The sequence below is a fragment of the Elaeis guineensis genome, chromosome 3, assembly GCF_000442705.2.
Source record: "Elaeis guineensis isolate ETL-2024a chromosome 3, EG11, whole genome shotgun sequence".
Classification (NCBI taxonomy): Eukaryota; Viridiplantae; Streptophyta; class Magnoliopsida; order Arecales; family Arecaceae; genus Elaeis; species Elaeis guineensis.
In genome coordinates, this window is record NC_025995.2 from 60,672,067 (window position 1) to 60,690,498 (window position 18,432).

Consider the following 18,432-nt stretch of genomic DNA (forward strand, 5'->3'; position numbering starts at 1 on the left):
CAGGGGCAAAATCCCTAAAAATTGGGGAAAATCATGGATAAGATCTCGGGGGACTGATGTGTAGAGCAAGAGGAAGAAAGATCGAACGGCAAAAGGAAGAACAAAAAGAGGAAGGAGTTTCGAGACTAACCTAGGCGATTCAGAGAGGTGCGAAGGTGCGGAAATGGGGACGGCTCGAGGAACGCCTAAGGCTGGAAAGGGCACTGGGAAAAATCAAAGTTCTCAGGGAGAAGAAGGATGCCAGAACAAGACCGTCGGATGGAGCGGGACTCTTGGAGGAGGAGTGCGGATTTAAATAGGCCCTGAGATCCAGCATAATGACGATTGCGAATCCCCTCTAACCGGTCTCTTTTCGCCGCATGTCCCACTCACCACAGCGGGTGGTTAAAAAGTGGCAAACGGCTGACAGAGCCTTTATTGCACCATGCCTTGAGCACCGTTCCACTGCAGGTTCCAAAAGAGCCTCTTCGGATGCCTCGATTTGAAAAGACTCCAGCGCACGCGCATTAAATGCCAAAATATCTGAGGACGATTGTGTGCGGACATCAAGGGAGCAACTTTGGCTATGGGAATCTCTCTGTACTTTCTTCATTCGAAATTCGAACTCAGAAGTAGGGGGACTGATGTTGGGTATAAAATATCCTCAGCCGAAGTTCTTGACAGGATTGACCCTCCCAGGACTCCTCCGGATTTCAACTGCAGATGGTATCTCTTCGAACTTCTCCGACAGCCGGATTTCCACAGTGCTGACTGAATTCCCCCGACGGACGAACTCCCACTGTGCCACCCGAGCTCCTTCAACATGAGTTCCCTCAATCATCTATTAAGCCGCCCCAAGTGCTCACTAAGCTCCGCCGCCTGTCGACTTTCTACGACTATCAGCTGCTCCCCGAATTCCTTCCAAACTTCTTCCAGCCAGGTTCAACTCCAATCCGAACTACCCCAGACTTCGTCAATGGCTGAACTCCTCCAACGGTAGATTCCTACAACTACCAGATTTCATCCGGACTCCTACGGGAGCCGGACCTCGTCCCTGACTTCGACTGCGAGAAGGCTTCGCCCGGACTCCTACGGGAGCTGGGCTTCATCCACGACACCGACTGCTGGTAAACTTCGTCCAGACTCCTAAGGGAGCTGGACTTCATCCCTGACTCTGATTGCAGGTGGACTTCGCCCGGGCTCCTACGGGAGCCAGATCTCGTCTCAAGCTCCAGCTGCGGGAAGACTCTGCCCGGACTCCTACGGGAGCCGGACCTCGTCCCCGACTCCGACTGTAGGTGGACTTCATCCGGACTCCTACGGGAGCCGGGCTCCGCCCACGACTTCGCTTACAGGTAAACTTTGTTCAGACTCCTACGAAAGTCGGACTTCACCCACAACTCTAATTGCAGGAAGACTCAGCCCAGACTCCTACGGGAGCCGGATCTCATCCCCAATCTCGACTGCGGAAAGGCTTCGCCCGGACTCCTACGGGAGCTGGGCTCCGTCCTCGACCCCGACTGCTGGTAAACTTCATCCGAACTCCTAAGGGAGCCGAACTTCATCCCTGACTCTGATTGTTGGTGGACTTCGCCTGGGCTCCTACGAGAGCCAGATCTCGTCTCCAGCTCCAACTGCGGGAAGACTCCGCTCGGACTCCTATGGGAGCCGGACCTCGTCCCCGACCTCGACTGTGAGAAGGCTTCGCCCGGACTCCTACGGGAGCTGGGCTTCATCCTCGACCCCGACTGCTGGTAAACTTCGTCCGGACTCCTAAGGGAGCCGAACTTCGTCCCTGACTCTGATTGCAAGTGGACTTTGCCCAGGCTACTACAGGAGCCAGATCTCATCTCCAGCTCCAACTGCGGGAAAACTCTGCCCGGACTCCTACGGGAGCCGGACCTCGTCCCCGACTCTGGCTGCAGGCGGACTTCGCCCGGACTCCTACGGGAGCCAGACTTCACCCATAACTCTAATTGTAGGAAGACTCAACCCAGACTCCTACGGGAGCCAGATCTCTGTATGAACCAATTCTAGGGTTTCAGGGTTAGATCTTGAAAAAGAGGGTTAGATCTTGAAACTTTTTCAAGATCATACAGCGGAAGACTAAAATAAATCAAAATTTATTTTCTAAGATCAGAAAATCCCTAGATCTAAGATCCTATTACATGATTATTACATGGCATTAAATCAGAAATTAAAATATATAAATGTAGCATGAACTACATGTTGATCATATCAACATGTTTCTATACTACATCTAATGTATGTATTAAACAATAGATCAGATCTATTTTCTTGCAAGTTAGACATTCTAACCTTGCTGATCTAGGCTTGAGGATGATGTTGCAAGCCGCACACGCATCCGGTCTCTAGGAGTCGTCCACACGAGCCCATGAATCTCGATCAGAAGTCCTGCTTCAGGAAATCAGCACAGTATGCTAGTACTACGCTGATCCTTCTTTGATGGTTGATCAGGTGCCTCCTTCTTCTTGATTTGGATTCTTCCAAAGATGGAAAGTAAAAGGAGGAGTTTCAGATCTGAGACACTCTCAGGAAACTCAAGATGGAGGGAGGAAAGATATGAAAATAAAAACCCAAGAAGAAGACCCTCTTCTTCTTCACATTTTTTCTCTCTAGACACCCAAACTTGCGTCTTTTATATCTCCACGACCTAAAGGTATTTCTCTCTGATTTTTGGATGACAGAAAGGTCTCTCAAATATCTATCTCCACCTTAAAATTTCATGAAGAAACTTGTCTTATATAGAGAGATATGATAGAGTCCTTGTCTAGGTCAAACACCTAGTCAAGGCTTATCCAAACATGGCAAGTTAAGGGACGCCCAACTCTTGAGCACCTCCTCCATATTTTCATGTATAGATCACAAGAAAAGGGTGCATAATGTATACCCTAAAAGCCATGAAAATTCCAAAAAAATTTGGATAAATTTGGTGCAAAATTGAAAGAGTTTTGGATTTCTAAAACTCTATCTCATAGAATTCGAAATCCAAACTTATTCCTTTTAGATTTGATCCAAACCATCTTCCATGTAAGAAACAAGAGAGGAGACCTTTTGTGAACGTGGGAGAAATCTGGGAGAGGGCTTTTGTCACACAAAATAAGTGGAGATTGGCGTTGAATAAGAGAGAGGGCATGGAGAAGGATTATGTGGCGCAAGGTGGAATCCTAGTCCTACTAGGATTCTGTCTTATGACTTGTTTTAATTTGGTTTCCCAAACCAAATCAAATCAAAATTAGATCAACCCAATTAAAATAGATCTTAACCCAATTAAAAACCTAATTTAATCAGATTAAATTAGATTTAAATCTGATTTAATTTTTTAATCAAATTAGAAATTAGATTGACCCAAGTCCTAGTTGAACTAGGACTAGTCTTTTCTTGCACTTGGCTTATCCAATAAACCAATTGGACTTGATCCAATCAAGCCCAAACTAAATTTAATTAAATTATATTTAATTAGACTTAATCTCAGCCCATTGTCTTAATCAAATTAAGCCAATTAGTAATTAAATTGCTAATCGATCCTCCAGCAACACTTCCACTGGGTTAAATGTCAATCGTATTGATCATTTAACCCTAGAACGATTCTTAATCGTTGATCAACCATCTGATCGGATCATGAACTCTAATGTGTGTAACCTCATAGGTCCGAACCTAAGTCGGTAGCATAGGAATAAATTTCTATACCAATCGAAGTGACCATCTAGCAATGGTACCCGACGACCGGATAGGTCGAATGTGTAGAACAACATCCTTAGAACCCATGCGGATATAGTTTTCATATAATTCATCCCCTTGACCAAAATGATCATAGGACATCCCAGAGTTCAACTGTCAACTCTGATCAGGTTGTCCACATTGTATTTCAAAATATCAAATCCATCTAATGGATTACCCTGGCCAAGGTTTTGCTAAATTGAAATACAGCGACTCATTCTTCTCCAACTCTTGGAGTGGTCAATCCCATCTCGATCACACTCTGACTTCGCAAGTACTTGACTGTGCCCAGAAGCCTTCCATCCCTGAATTAGAAATTCAGTTATTGAGCCTAATTAAGCCTAATTAAGTTAGATTTAAATTAGTCTAATTGGGCCTAACTTATTTGGTTCAATTAGGTTGGTTTAAATAATGAAACCACCTTGACCCATTCTCCCGAAACCACCTCACTTCCACTGCGCCCATTTGAATTCATGAGAAGGAAGTTCTTATAAATTTTTCCTCACACAAAGCCCTCCTCACACCCTACTTTAATGCACCATATGAGTGGATAAGGATGATTGGTTGGCTATTCAAATTCAAAACAAAGTTTGAATTTGAATGAGCAACCAATCTTAGTGCCTTGACCTTATCCTCTTTTAACACCCCTTTATTACACGAGAAAATGTTTCTCATGAAATCACTCATGCACAAATTAAGCCACGCCCTCCTCTTCTCATGCCCTTAGTGGATAGGGATAAATTAGTTTTCATTTGAATTCAAATTTTGATTTCAATTTAAATGTGCAATTACTCATCTTTATCCTCTCACGTGGATAAGACATTTGTTGTTGTTTTAAAAGGAGGAGAAGAGTGGGGCGTGTGCAAGAAAATTTTTGAGAGAAAATCTGGATGTGAGGAATCCTTGTGTGCAAGGTGAAGGTCTATATCCTTTCGAGAGAAAAAAAAAGAAAAGAAAGAAAAAGTGTGCGCTGGGTTTCAGTGAGTTCTTTAGGGTTTCAGCCTGGAGTTCGGGAAGTGAGAAGGTGAGCTACGAGTGTCGTGAGCCCACCAAATTTTAGAGAGATCTTCAACATCCTCTCAAGCACGTCTGTTGATAATCCAAAGCATCCAAAGAATCGACAGATATCGATCGAAGGAGTTCGATCAGCATCGACCGTCGAAAGGGCTCTACAATGAGCTAGCACTCGTAAGGAGTCGATCAGACCGGGAGCTTCATGTGGATGATCCGTAGAGGCCAAACACACTATGTGGCTGCATCGTGATGATCAGACTCTCTCGACGGTGATCAGATTGCAGTGATCTACTACCCGCACAAAGGTATTGTGTTCTGAGCACATTACAGTAAAGTGTTTACTGTTCAAATTCGAATTTCAAATTAAAATGCATGCATGCTACATATCATATTTAGATCCTAGCGTAGGATAAATTCTTATTAATTAATTAGATTAATTAATAATTTTCACTGTAAAATAGTGATTTTGAAAAAATTTTAAAATTACCATTTTATCCCTTCACTAATTTTCTCCACAGGCCCTTGTAATGTCTATATCACTGAATAATCTAAGTTCAAAATTCAACAAGATCAAATTGGTTAGGTCAATAGGTGGGAGGCTCCTCTAGCTTTGCTTAGACACCAACAAAGTTGGTCAGGCTAGCATACGAACCTAATGAGAAAATCATCTTTTACACTTTTTTCAACACCAATTAGTCAAAAGAATTCGACTTTTGATATGAAAGTAAATCTCGATATTACAACTTAATATAATTTTTAAGCGGATCTTTAAACTGGTCTCGACACATCCTAACTATGACTATATAAAATATACTTTACATATTATGCAATTCAGCATGTAATCACAAATCATAATAGTAATCATATAATTATGCCAAAAATCATATAAGGGTGCAATTCAAGTCATAACATATGACAAGAAAAATTGAAATAATAAAGCAACCCCTAATCGTATTAGGCATGCAAAACACCCTTAACCAAGTATCGATTTAAGCATCACACTACCATGATATTATAAAATTCAAATTATTACAAATTTATAATTTTAATAACTAAAATTTAAAACCATGGTATATATAAAGTCAAAAATATATTTTTTTTTTATTTTAAAGATTGATGCTAAAAATCAAAGCAATATTTTTGGCAATATATGAACAAGAATAATTCTATGCTACTACTTTGCACTTGTTTGATCAAATCAGATAAGGGTGGCTTTGATACCACTGTTGGATTTCAACCATGTAGCATAAAGTAATTTTTAAAATTTTAAAATCAAACAAGTCAATAGCTTTAACATATAAAACTATCGAGCCGAAACTCAAATCCTAGAATCATCTTGCCGATATCGATCCAAACAAAACAAGCATGCAGAAGAGATAAAATTTTTACTTTCATCAAAATGATAATGTGGCATGTTGGTGATCTCCATGAGACTCCAAAACAGAAGCCCTCCAATGGTGATCCACACAAAAATTGGCCACTGATGCGCCATCGGAGCCTTATCTTCTCAAGAATACTGCCAGCTTCGAACTCAAAGAACAATCGCACCAAAGTCTAGTTGCTTCCAAACTTGCACTAGGATCATGCTAAGAAGACACTCTTCATATGTCTCATAACTTAGGATTTGATTTTTGACTCCAACACATGGAAAAATCAAACCCTAGGGCACACTAGCAACACTTGCTAATTCTCTCACCACCCTTCTTACAACTTTTGCTAATCAATTTCTCCTTGTCTTTTTCTTAAATTTTTTTCCAAATTTTTTACTAATTCACATACCTCTTATCTCTGATTTCCACCCAAATTCCTAGTAGCTAGGCCATATAGGAAGTCCCATATATATAAGGGACCAAGAGACATGTCATGGTGTTGGGAATAGTGTCCCAAAGCCAATCGTCAGCCTGTTGACGGTTGTGCTCATTTTTATATATATACATGAATTATGAATTAATAAAAATTATTTTGATATTTTTCATCATAAAATATTTCATCTTCTAATGAACTCCTATGTTGTGGTGAAGTCCTTAGAACTATTTAGACCCGACAAAGGAGGATTTGTCATTTAGTCCTTAAATCTGTTCACGACCAAATGATACGTTGTTACCAAGGATGACAATATTTATCAAGCATAGGTCGTTGTGTGCCATATACGTTGGTTTTCCTCTTAACCAATGAGTGTGGAGACACTGGTATGGCATACAAGTGAGATATAAGGGTATATCTGCACTGAACGTGACCGACTCCGGAGCTATTTTTGCTGTCAAGATTTGCTTCGATGGAATATGGGAATAAATGTCCCTCCGATCTGAGACCGCCATGGTGATTTGCAAGCAACTCACTGCACTTAGGCACTGGACTACCTGAATTTCTAATTCAGTGACGGAAGGCTGCTGGGTGTAGTCAAGTACTTAACTTGTCGGTGCGTGTGTCAAGATGGGATTGACCACTCTAATTCAGAAACTGTGTACAGTCATGTTTCAATTTAGCAAAACCTTGGCCAGAGTAGTCTTTGTGAGGAGTCATAGGACTGTTTGAGTTGAGCACGATTCGGATGATCTAATCAGGGTTGACAGTTTAACCCTGCGTCATCCTAAACACAGAGGTCAAAAGGATGAATTATACAGTAACCATATTCACATAGGTTCTGAGTGTTGTGATTGTGACTATTCGACCTATCCGATCATCGGGTACCATTGCTAAATGGTCACTTTGATTAGTACAGGAATTGATTCCTGTGCTACCGGCTTAGGTTCGAACCTGCGGGGTCACACACATTAGAGGTTCCTATCTAATCTGATGGCTGATGAAGAGTCCTAATGCTCATGGACTATGAGTCCTACGTATCTGAGACTCTGTGATCGAGAATCAAGATTCTCTGATCATGAGTCCCACACATTTTGGGTACCGGGGTCAAGAGTCCCACTGGTTTGGGACTCTTCGATCAGGGTTACATATCGATGAATTCTGATGTCCGATTACCCATCGAATTTGGACTCAATATTTATGAGAGGTTTAATTAGTGATTTGATCACTAATTAACTCAATTTGATTGAGTAATTATTTTTGGATCAAGTCCAATTGAATTGGATTCAGTTGGGTTTGACCCGATTAGGTTAAGAGTTGACCTAATCGTCGAGATGGTTTGGTCCCTGATTTGATCAGGGGTTGGGCTTAGTCAATTTTTGATTTGATTAAGATTTTATTGAGATTAATTAAGTCTAATTTAGTTGGGTTTAAATTAATCTAATTGGACCTAAATTATTTGGTTCAATTACGTTGGTTTAAATAATTAAACCACCTTGACCCAATCTCCATGCGCCACCTCACTTCCATTGCACCCATTTGAATTCATGAGAAGAAACTTCTCATGAATTATTTCCTCATGCCAAGCCCTCTCCATGCCCCACTTTAATGTGCCATATGAATAGATAAGGATGATTGGTTGGCCATTCAAATTCAAAATAAAGTTTGAATTTGAATGGGCAATCAATCTTTGCACCTTATCCCTTTTTTTATGCTCCATTTATTACATGAGAAAAAATTTCTCATGAAATCACTCTTTGCACAATTTAAGCCACTCCTCACGTCTTTAGTGGATAAGGGATGAGTTGGTGTCCATTTGAATTCAAAATTTGATTTGAATTCAAATGTGCAATTACTCATCTTTATCCTTTCTTTTGGATAAGACGTTTGACGTTGATATAAAAGGAGGAGAAGAGTGGGGCGTGCAAGAGAAGATTTTTGGAGAAAAATTTTGGGGCGTGAGAAGTCTTGTACATGAGAAGAAAGTCCATATCCTTCCAAGAGAAAAAGAAAGAAAAGTGGGTGCAAGGTTTTCGATGAGTTCCCTAAAGTTTTAGCCTGGGGTTCGGGAAGTGAGAAAGTGAGCTACGAGTGTCGTGAGCCCACAAAATCTCAGAAAGATCTTCAACATCCTCTCAAGTATATCTGTTGATGATTCGGAGTATCTGAAGAATCGACAGACATCGATCGAAGGAGTTTGATCAGCATCGACCGTCAAAAGGGCTCTACAACGAGCTAGCACTCATGAGGAGTCGATTAGATCGGAAGCTTCGTGTGGACGATCTGCAGAGGCCAGACATGCTGTGTGACTGCGTTGCGATGATCAGACTCTCCCAACGATGATCAGATTACGGCGATTTACTACCCGCACAAAGGTATTGTGTTCTGAACTCATTACAGTAAAGTGTTTACTGTTTGAATTTGAATTTCAAATTTAAATGAATGTATGCTATATATCATATTTAGATCCTAGTGTAGGGTAAATTCATGTTAATTAATTAGATTAATTAATAATTTCTACTATAAAATCATGATTTTGAAAAAGTTTTAAAATTACCATTTTACCCCTGCACTGAATTTCTCACAAATGGTATCAGAGCAGGTTCTTAGATATGATATATATATTTGCATGCGTAGATTAAGTTGTAATCTAAAAGTTTAAATTTGAAATTTAAAATTTAAAATTTGGTTAAAATTTTAAATTTGAAATTTAAAATTTAAAATTTAAAATTTAAAATTTAAAATTCAAAATTTGAAATTCAAAAATTTGAAATTTGAAATTTGTTTGAAATTTAAAATTCAAAATTTAAAATTTAAAATTTAAATTTTAAATTTTAAATTTTAAAATTGGTATATTTAGATATACTTGATCCAAGTAGCAAGTAATCGAATTGGGTTGGTTGCCATGGCCGTCCGGTCATAGGAGATAAGTAGGGTTTAAAGGCCCTCTCCTCCCATTCGATGGGGTCTCCTATGGCGGTAGGGGTGTCGCTGTAATTATATCCCATACAGATAAAGCAGCGAAAGAAATTAAGATGTAAAGGTTCAATTATAAAATTTGTCATGAATGTGTTAGATTAGATCTAAAAGAATATTCATGATTTATTTTGATTAAATTATTTTCTATTATGTAATTAGTAATAGGATTGCTATTTATGAAATGTGCTGATCTATTTGTGAAATGAGTCAACATATTTGGTGAACAAAAAAATAAAACCTTTCAAATTTGAAAATTATTTTCGAAATGCCAAACCTTGACCCATCAGCCCAAATACTTAATTAAAAGAATTAAGTGTTGTCTAGTAGGTCTAGAATTATGAATTAAGATCTAAGATAATTGCATAAACTTGTGGGTCAATGGGTTAGATGGATTAGGTCCATAATTGGGTTAGACCTAAGGTTAGCTTAAAGAAATGGATTAAATTAGAGTAATTGGTCAAATCTAATCAAAAGTTGAATTAGATTAGGTCAAGGATACTCTAGACTCAACTCCAATAGTTGTAGTTGAATGGGTCCATGTCTTTAACTAGACCAAGATAGACTTAATTCATGGCTATGCGATGGAACCCTATTTACTAAGTTGATCAAATTAAAACTAATGAACCGATTGGTGTCTAAGATAAGTTTGGCAGTTTGACCAGTGGTTTTTAAGCGGGAGCTACTCGTAGTGATTCGATCTCTGATGAGTTAATGGCTTATCCCCACCACTGATCTCACTTATCTGGCCAACCTGGTGAATTAGATTTTGATTAGATCACTAGGTGATTAGGGCTCACCCATGTCATTAGGTAAATCAATTTAACTGATTTAGGTGCTTCTAATGCCAGCTTTAATTAAATCTTTTTTAATCTGACTTGGTGAAGTCAGTGGGAGGATTGAAATTGGCTGGATATTTTCTTCTCATCTATTCTTTAATAAAATCCTCAAAAATTATTAGGTCCCTAAAAATGATTAAGTTATATTGATAACTAAGTCATAGCCTCCCATTAAGTGAGTGATAATAAGTCCATTAGTTTAATAATCATTAGAGGCCCAAAGGCCTGGTGCTTATTGACTAATGGAATTATCATTCATAATATGATAATTTGGTTTGAGTCTTTCTGATGGTGATCAGGTTGGCCGACCAAAGTCAGACCTGATCATTTATTGGTCCGATTCACCAAATCAAATCATGTTAATGGTTGGACCTAACTAGATCTTTTCAGTGGAGGCCAAAGCCTACCGATTAGGTTCTGGGGCAAAATCAATTACTAGAAGTTGTTTAGAGAAACAACTGGTTATGAACCTACCCATAGATGCACATGGGTTGACCAACCAAAGTTGGGTTCGTGTGTAGTCTGTGTAGATTCTAGTACCCACTAAGGAATTAAAGTAAGTCCTCGAATTGGAGGTTGAGGCTACCAGTTCATAAAAATACTAGGAGAAACTTTAGACTAAAGTCCAAGTCTTTAGTATTTATAATTTATATACTAATAGAGGTCTGGTTTTTCTTTATGCAGCTATGGCCACTACCCTATCCCTCCGGTCATTATTAGATAATGACAAGCTCATGGGACCTAATTTTGATAGCTGGTATTGAAAATTAAAAATCATCCTTGAGCATGAGCGGATCCTTTATGTAGTAACGGATCCGACACCTGAGGAGCCAGCCCCGAACGTTAGAGGGACAGTCCGAGACACTTATCAGAAGTGGTTCAATGACCGCACCACCGTTCGGTGCATTATGCTGGCGGCAATGAATGATGAGTTCAGCCGCAGGTTTGAGAATGCCCAGCCATAGGAGATGCTTCAAATGTTGAACAACTCTTTTGGCATGCCTGACGACGTTGAAAGGCACAATACTAGTTGTGCCATTTTCAATGCTCGGATGAGGGATGGAGCCTCAGTCACTGATCATGTACTGTACATGATCGAAATGATTGAGCGCCTAAGTAAACTGGGCTTTCCCTTGCACGAGTAGCTCGGTAAGGATGCGATCCTTAATTCATTGTCCAAGTCTTTCCTCCCCTTCCTTACTCATTTTCGGATGACAAAGCCTGCAGTGAACTACCACGGCTTATTGGGGTTGCTGCAGAACTTTGAGAAGGATCACCAGCTCCATAAGGAGTCGGTAAATATTGTGGGAGGGTCTTCTTCTGGTCGTCGACCCTTTAAGAAAGGGAAGAAGAACAAGAAGAAGAAGAATAAGAAGGTGCAACCGCATGCTGGGATGTCTGCACATGGTCAGACCAAGAAGCACAAGCCCGACCAGAGCCAGACGGAGTGCTTCTTTTGCAAGAAGCAGGGGCACTGGAAGTGGAATTGTTCTCTATACATTGCCTCACTGGACCCGAACAGGCCGAAGAAGAAGCAAGGTACTTATATGATAACACCTTGTAACTTTTTCATTTGTGATACTACTGCCTAGGTATTGGATACCGGAAGCCCTTATCATATTTGTAATTCGATGCAGGGTCTACAAGTCAGTAGGAGATTTGATGAAGGTGAGAGATTTTTGAATGTTGGAGATGGAAGCAAAGTTTCAGTTCTAGCATTAGGAATCATGAACCTTGTAATCAATTCTCGAAATATAATTCTGAGTGAATCTCACTATTGTCCAAGTTTTTTATTAAATATTATTTCTGTAGGCCTTTTGGCCATGAACGGTTATCAATTTTTAATAAAAGAAAACGTTTGCAATATCATTTTGAATGGTGTTACAATGTTTGTTGGACAACTTAATAATGAAATTTACTTTCTATCATAATCTGTTAATGTGGTTCAAACCTCCAGTAAATGCCCTAGAATAGATAATATGTCAGAAGTCTACCTTTGGCACTGTAGGCTAGGTCATATCAATAAGAACAGGATAAACAAGTTGGCTCAAGAAGAAATTCTTGAAGTAGGTGATTGTGAATCACTTCCAACCTGTGAGTCCTGTCTTCTTGGTAAAATGACCAAATCACCTTTTACTGGAAAAGGTGAGCGAGCCAGTGAACTCTTGGGTCTGGTACACTCTGATGTATGTGGACCCATGAGCTCAAGTGCAAAAGGTGGATATTTCTACTTCATAACCTTCACAGATGACCAATCGAGGTATGGGTATGTCTATTTAATGAAGCATAAGTCGAAGTTGTTTGAAATGTTCAAACTATTCCGAAATGAGGTAGAAAAATAAACTAGAAAGTGTATTAAAATTTTTCGATCTGATCGAGGAGGTGAATACCTTTCCAATGATTTTCTGACATATCTTGGGGAGAATGGGATTCTCTCTCAGTGGACTCCTCTTGGAACACCACAACATAATGGTGTATCTGAAAGGAGAAATCAGACCTCGTTGGACATGGTTCGATCCATGATGGAATTTGCTGGTCTGCCAATCTTCCTCTGGAGATATGTGCTCGAATCGGCTTGTTACCTTCTAAATAGAGTTCCGAGTAAGTCTGTAACCAAAATGCCATATGAGATATGGATAGGACGTAAGCTAGTACTCTCGCACCTTAGGGTTTGGGGGTGTCCGGCTTATGTTAAACGTTTAATTATGGACAAGCTTCGACCTAGGTCGGACAAGTGTAATTTTATAGGGTACCCAAAAGAGACCAAAAGGTATTACTTCTATCTAGCTGATGAGCAAAAAGTGTTTGTCAGCCTTAAGACAATCTTTTTGGAAAAGGAGTTCTTTGGTGAAGGGACTGTTGCCTCTAAGATTGAACTTGACGAAGTTCGGTAGGTGGAAAAACTGACACAAGTTGCTGAACCTGAACCAGATATGATTAGATCAGATCCGGAGCCCATTGTTCAAGCACCCTTAAGGTGATCTGGTAGAGTACCACATCAACCGGACAGATACTATGGTTTCTTGATCCGAGATGATGATCCTATCGAACTTGATGAAAACGATGAGGATCCGATCACCTACATGGATGCAATGCAGAGACCCGACTCTGAGAAATGGCTAGAAGCCATGAAATCTGAAATGGAGTCCATGAAGGTCAATGATGTGTGGACATTGGTTGACCCACCCGAAGGAGTAAAACCCATAGGGTGTAAGTGGGTCTTCAAGAGTAAGAGGGGCGCAAACGGAAAGGTGAAAACCTATAAAGCCCATCTAGTTGCCAAGGGATATCATCAACGTTATGGTATAGACTATGACGAGACATTTTTCCTTGTGGCAATGCTCAAATCTATTCGGATTATGCTTGTGATAGTTGCCCATCTGGACTATGAAATCTGGCAGATGGATGTGAAGACAGTTTTCCTAAACGGAGAGCTGGATGAAGAGGTGTATATGATACAACCTGAAAGATTCACATCCACTGATGAGTCTAAGGTGTGCAGACTATAGAGGTCCATTTATGGACTTAAGCAGGCATCCCGAAGTTGGAACATACATTTTGATAGGACGATCAAGACGTATGGCTTCGTTAAGAATAGAGAAGAGCCATGCATTTATAAGTGGGCTAATGATCCAGTAGTAGTATTTCTTATATTGTATGTGGATGACATTCTCTTAATCGAGAATGATGTCGCTGCATTACAGGGAATAAAGATTTGGCTGTCGTCACAGTTCTCCATGAAGGATTTGGGAGAAGATTCCTACATCTCAGGGATGAGGATCTATAGGGATAGATCTAAAAGGTTGCTTGGTTTATCTCAGTCCACGTACATTGATACTATACTGAAGAGGTTCAGTATGGAGAATTCCAAGAAAGGCTATTTTTCGATAGGCCATGGAATTTTTCTCTCAAAGAGAGATTATCCAAGAACACCTCAAGAGAGAGAGCGTATGGGTAGGATTCCATATGCTTCGACAGTGGGATCTATCATGTATGCTGTTGGGTGTAAAATACCCTCAGCCGAAGTTCTTGACAGGATAGACCCTCCCAGGACTCCTCCAGCTTTTGATCGCAGATGGTATCTCTTCGGACTTCTCCGACAGCCGAATTCCCACAGTGCTGACTGAATTCCCCCGACGGACGAACTCCCACTGCGCCACCCGAGCTCCTTCAACATGAGTTCCCCTAGTCATCTATTAAGCTGCCCCAAGTGCTCACTAAGCTTCGCCGCCTGCCAACTTTCTACGACTATCAGCTGCTCCCCGAATCCCTTCCAGACTTCTTCCAGCCAGGTTCAACTCCAATCCGAACTACCCCGGACTTCGTCAACGGCTGAACTCCTCCAACGGTAGATTCCTACAACTACCAGATTTCATCCAGACTCCTACGGGAGCCGGACCTCATCCCCAACCTTGACTGCAGGAAGGCTTCGCTCGGACTCCTACGGGAGCTGGGCTTCATCCTCGACCCCGATTGCTGGTAAACTTCATCCGGACTCCTAAGGGAGCCGGACTTCGTCCCAGACTCTGATTGCAGGTGGACTTCGCCCGAGCTCCTACGGGAGCCAGACTTCGTCCCAGACTCTGATTACAGATGGACTTCGCCCGAGCTCCTACGGGAGCCAGATCTCGTCTCCAGCTCCACTACTGGAAGACTCCACCCGGACTCCTACGGGAGCCAGACCTCATCCCTGACTCCGGCTGCAGGCGAACTTCGCCCGGACTCCTACGGGAGCCGGGCTCCGCCCACGACTTTGCTTATAGGTAAACTTCGTTCGGACTCCTACGGGAGCCGGACTTCACCCACAACTCTAATTACAGGAAGACTCAGCTCAGACTCCTACGGGAGCAAGATCTCGTCCCCAATCTTGACTGCGGGAAGGCTTCACCCGGACTCCTACGGGAGCTGGGCTCCGTCCTCGACCCCGACTGCTGGTAAACTTCATCCGGACTCCTAAGGGAGCCGGACTTCGTCCCAGACTCTGATTGCAGGTGGACTTCGCCCGGGCTCCTACGGGAGCCAGATCTCGTCTCCAGCTCCAGCTGCGGGAAGACTCCACCCGGACTCCTACGGGAGCCGGACCTCGTCCCCGACCTCGACTGCGGGAAGGCTTCGCCCAGACTCCTACGGGAGCTGGGCTTCATCCTCGACCCCAACTGCAGGTAAACTTCGTCCGGACTCCTAAGGGAGCCGGACTTCGTCCCTGACTCTGATTGCAGGTGGACTTTGCCCGGGCTCCTACGGGAGTCAGATCTCGTCTCCAGCTCCAACTGCGGGAAGACTCCGCCCGGACTCCTACGGGAGCCGGACCTCATCCCTGACTCTGGCTGCAGGCGGACTTCGCCCGGACTCCTACGAGAGCCAGGCTCCGCCCATGACTTCGCTTATAGATAAACTTCGTTCAGACTCCTACGGGAGCCGGACTTCACCCACAACTCTAATTGTAGGAAGACTCAGTCCGGACTCCTACGGGAGTCGGATCTCATCCCTGATCTCGACTACGGGAAGGCTTCGCCCGGACTCCTACGGGAGCTGGGCTCCGTCCTCGACCCCGACTGCTGGTAAACTTCGTCCGGACTCCTAAGGGAGCCAAACTTCGTCCCTGACTCTGATTGCAGGTGGACTTCGCCCGGGCTCCTACGGGAGCTAGATTTTATCTCCAACTCCAGCTGCGGGAAGACTCCGCCCGGACTCCTACGGGAGCCGGACCTCATCCCCGACTTCGGCTGCAGGCGGACTTCGCCCGGACTCCTATGGGAGTCGGGCTTCGCCCATGACTTTGCTTACAGGTAAACTTCGTTCGGACTCCTATGGGAACCGGACTTCACCCACAACTCTAATTGTAAGAAGACTCAGCTCGAACTCCTACGAGAGCTGGATCTCATCCCCGACCTCGACTGCGGGAAGGCTTCGCCCGGACTCCTACGGGAGCTGGGCTCCATCCCTGACTCCATCTGCAGGTGGACTTCGCCCAGACTCCTACGGGAGTCAGGCTCCGCCCACGACTTCGTTTACAGGTAAAATTCGTTCGGACTCCTACGGGAGCCGGACTTCACCCACAACTCTAATTGCAGGAAAACTCAACCCGGACTCCTATGGGAGCTAGATCTCGTCCTCGATCTCGACTGTGGGAAGGCTTCGCCCAGACTCCTACGAAAGTTGGGCTCCGTCCACGACCCCGACTGCTGGTAAACTTCGTCCGGACTCCTAAGGGAGCCGGACTTCGCCCCTGACTTTGATTGCAGGTAGACTTCGCCCGGGCTCCTACGGGAGCCAGATCTCGTCTCCAACTTCAACTGAAGGAAGACTTCGTCCGAACTCCCACGAGAGCAGGACTCTGAGTTCCTCTCAAACGGGCAATTAGCCACCCCTCTCTGCCAGACACTCCAGCCGGACTTCGGCCGATAAGCCTGGACCCTCTAGTAGGCCACAGCAACGGCCACAACTCTGCTCCACTTCCTGGGATGGATTTTATGCGGTTCCATCACTCCCTAGCAGACCACAATAATGGCCATGATCCTGCTCCACTCCCTACGATGGATACTACGCGATTCCTCCATCCTCTGGCAAGTCGCGACAACGGACGCCGCTCCACCCCTTGCGACAGACCCCACATGGCGTGTCCCGATGATAGCCACGATTCCACTCCACTACTCTTCGCAACAAACTCCTCCTGACCATGGGTAGCCCACTGTCGGACGGTTATAAACGTCGCTATCAGTCTGTTGCTCCCTCCGCCTATAAAAGGAGAGACCCCAGATACGTTATTCTCTAAGCTCTCATTTTTTATCTTGAAACTCAGCTAAAATTTTTATTCGAGCACTCCATTCTTGTTGAGGTAGAGAACTGACTTGAGCATCAGAGGGTCTTGCCGGAGCAACCCCACCTCCGGTTTAGACTTCTTTTACAGGTCCCGACGGCGACCGCGACTCCCTCGACTCCAGCTTCTCCGGCGCAGGTAGATTTTTGCACCAACAGGATTGGCGCTAGAGGAAGGGGCCTGTGTCTTCACAGTATCCTTATTCTTAAAGGAGCGCTCAATGAGACCACCCCCGGGCATCTTTTCCGGCATCCTCTCCTCCTTCCTCCACTAGGTCTTTGCCCGATGCCTCCCCACAGGGCGTCCACACGACGATCCACGGCCTCCATGATCAGATCTCAGGCTCCGACATCACCTTCAGTTTTCCAGCCTCCTCCTCCCCCTCTAGCAACGACGGTTGGCGCAAAGCAATTTGACCTGCTGGCGCAGCAGGTCAGAGGCCTCACTGAAGCTGTGTAGGCCATACAGCAGCAGCAGCCGCAGGCATCAGTGCGCCTGGAAAGAGCATCACTGGAATGCCAGAATTCGGTGGTAGGGCGGGCCACTTGGGCCAGCCGCCCCGTCTTTCTTGGAAAGATGATTCCGAGGGTGGAGAGCCCTCATCGGATCCCGACTCCACCCCTGGAAGATCTCTACCCCCATTCTACCAGAGGACCCTCGAGACCTGTAGTCGAGAGGATTTCCTGGATCGGAGGCTCCAGGAGATGAACCGACGGATTAAAGAACTCCGCCACGCTCCCCCCACTTATGGTGAGGATATTTGCACTGACCCTCCCTTTTCTCAAATGATCATGTAGGAACCGATTCTGCCAAACTTCAAACTCCCCTAGTTTGAAAGCTACGATGGGACTTCGGATCCAGTTGATCATCTGGAGGCCTTCCGGACGATGATGCTACTTCATGGCGCACCCGATACCATTCTATGCCGAGCCTTCCCATCCACCTTGAAGGGAGCGGCGAGAAACTGGTACTCGACACTGAAGTCGGGTACCATCTTTTTCTTCGATCAGATGAGCCATCAATTTGTGGCCCATTTTATTAGCAGCCGACGCCCCCGGAAGGGTTCGGAGTCTCTCATCAATATCAAGCAGAGGGAGGGGGAGTCCATTCGAGCCTACATCAACCGTTTCAATGTCATCGCGCTGGAGGTCCGGAACTTGGACCAATCGGTAGCAATGGCTGCTCTGAAGGGCGGCCTCCAGAAGAATGACCTTTTGTTCTCCCTGGAGAAGAAGTACCCCAGAGATTTTGCTGATCTGT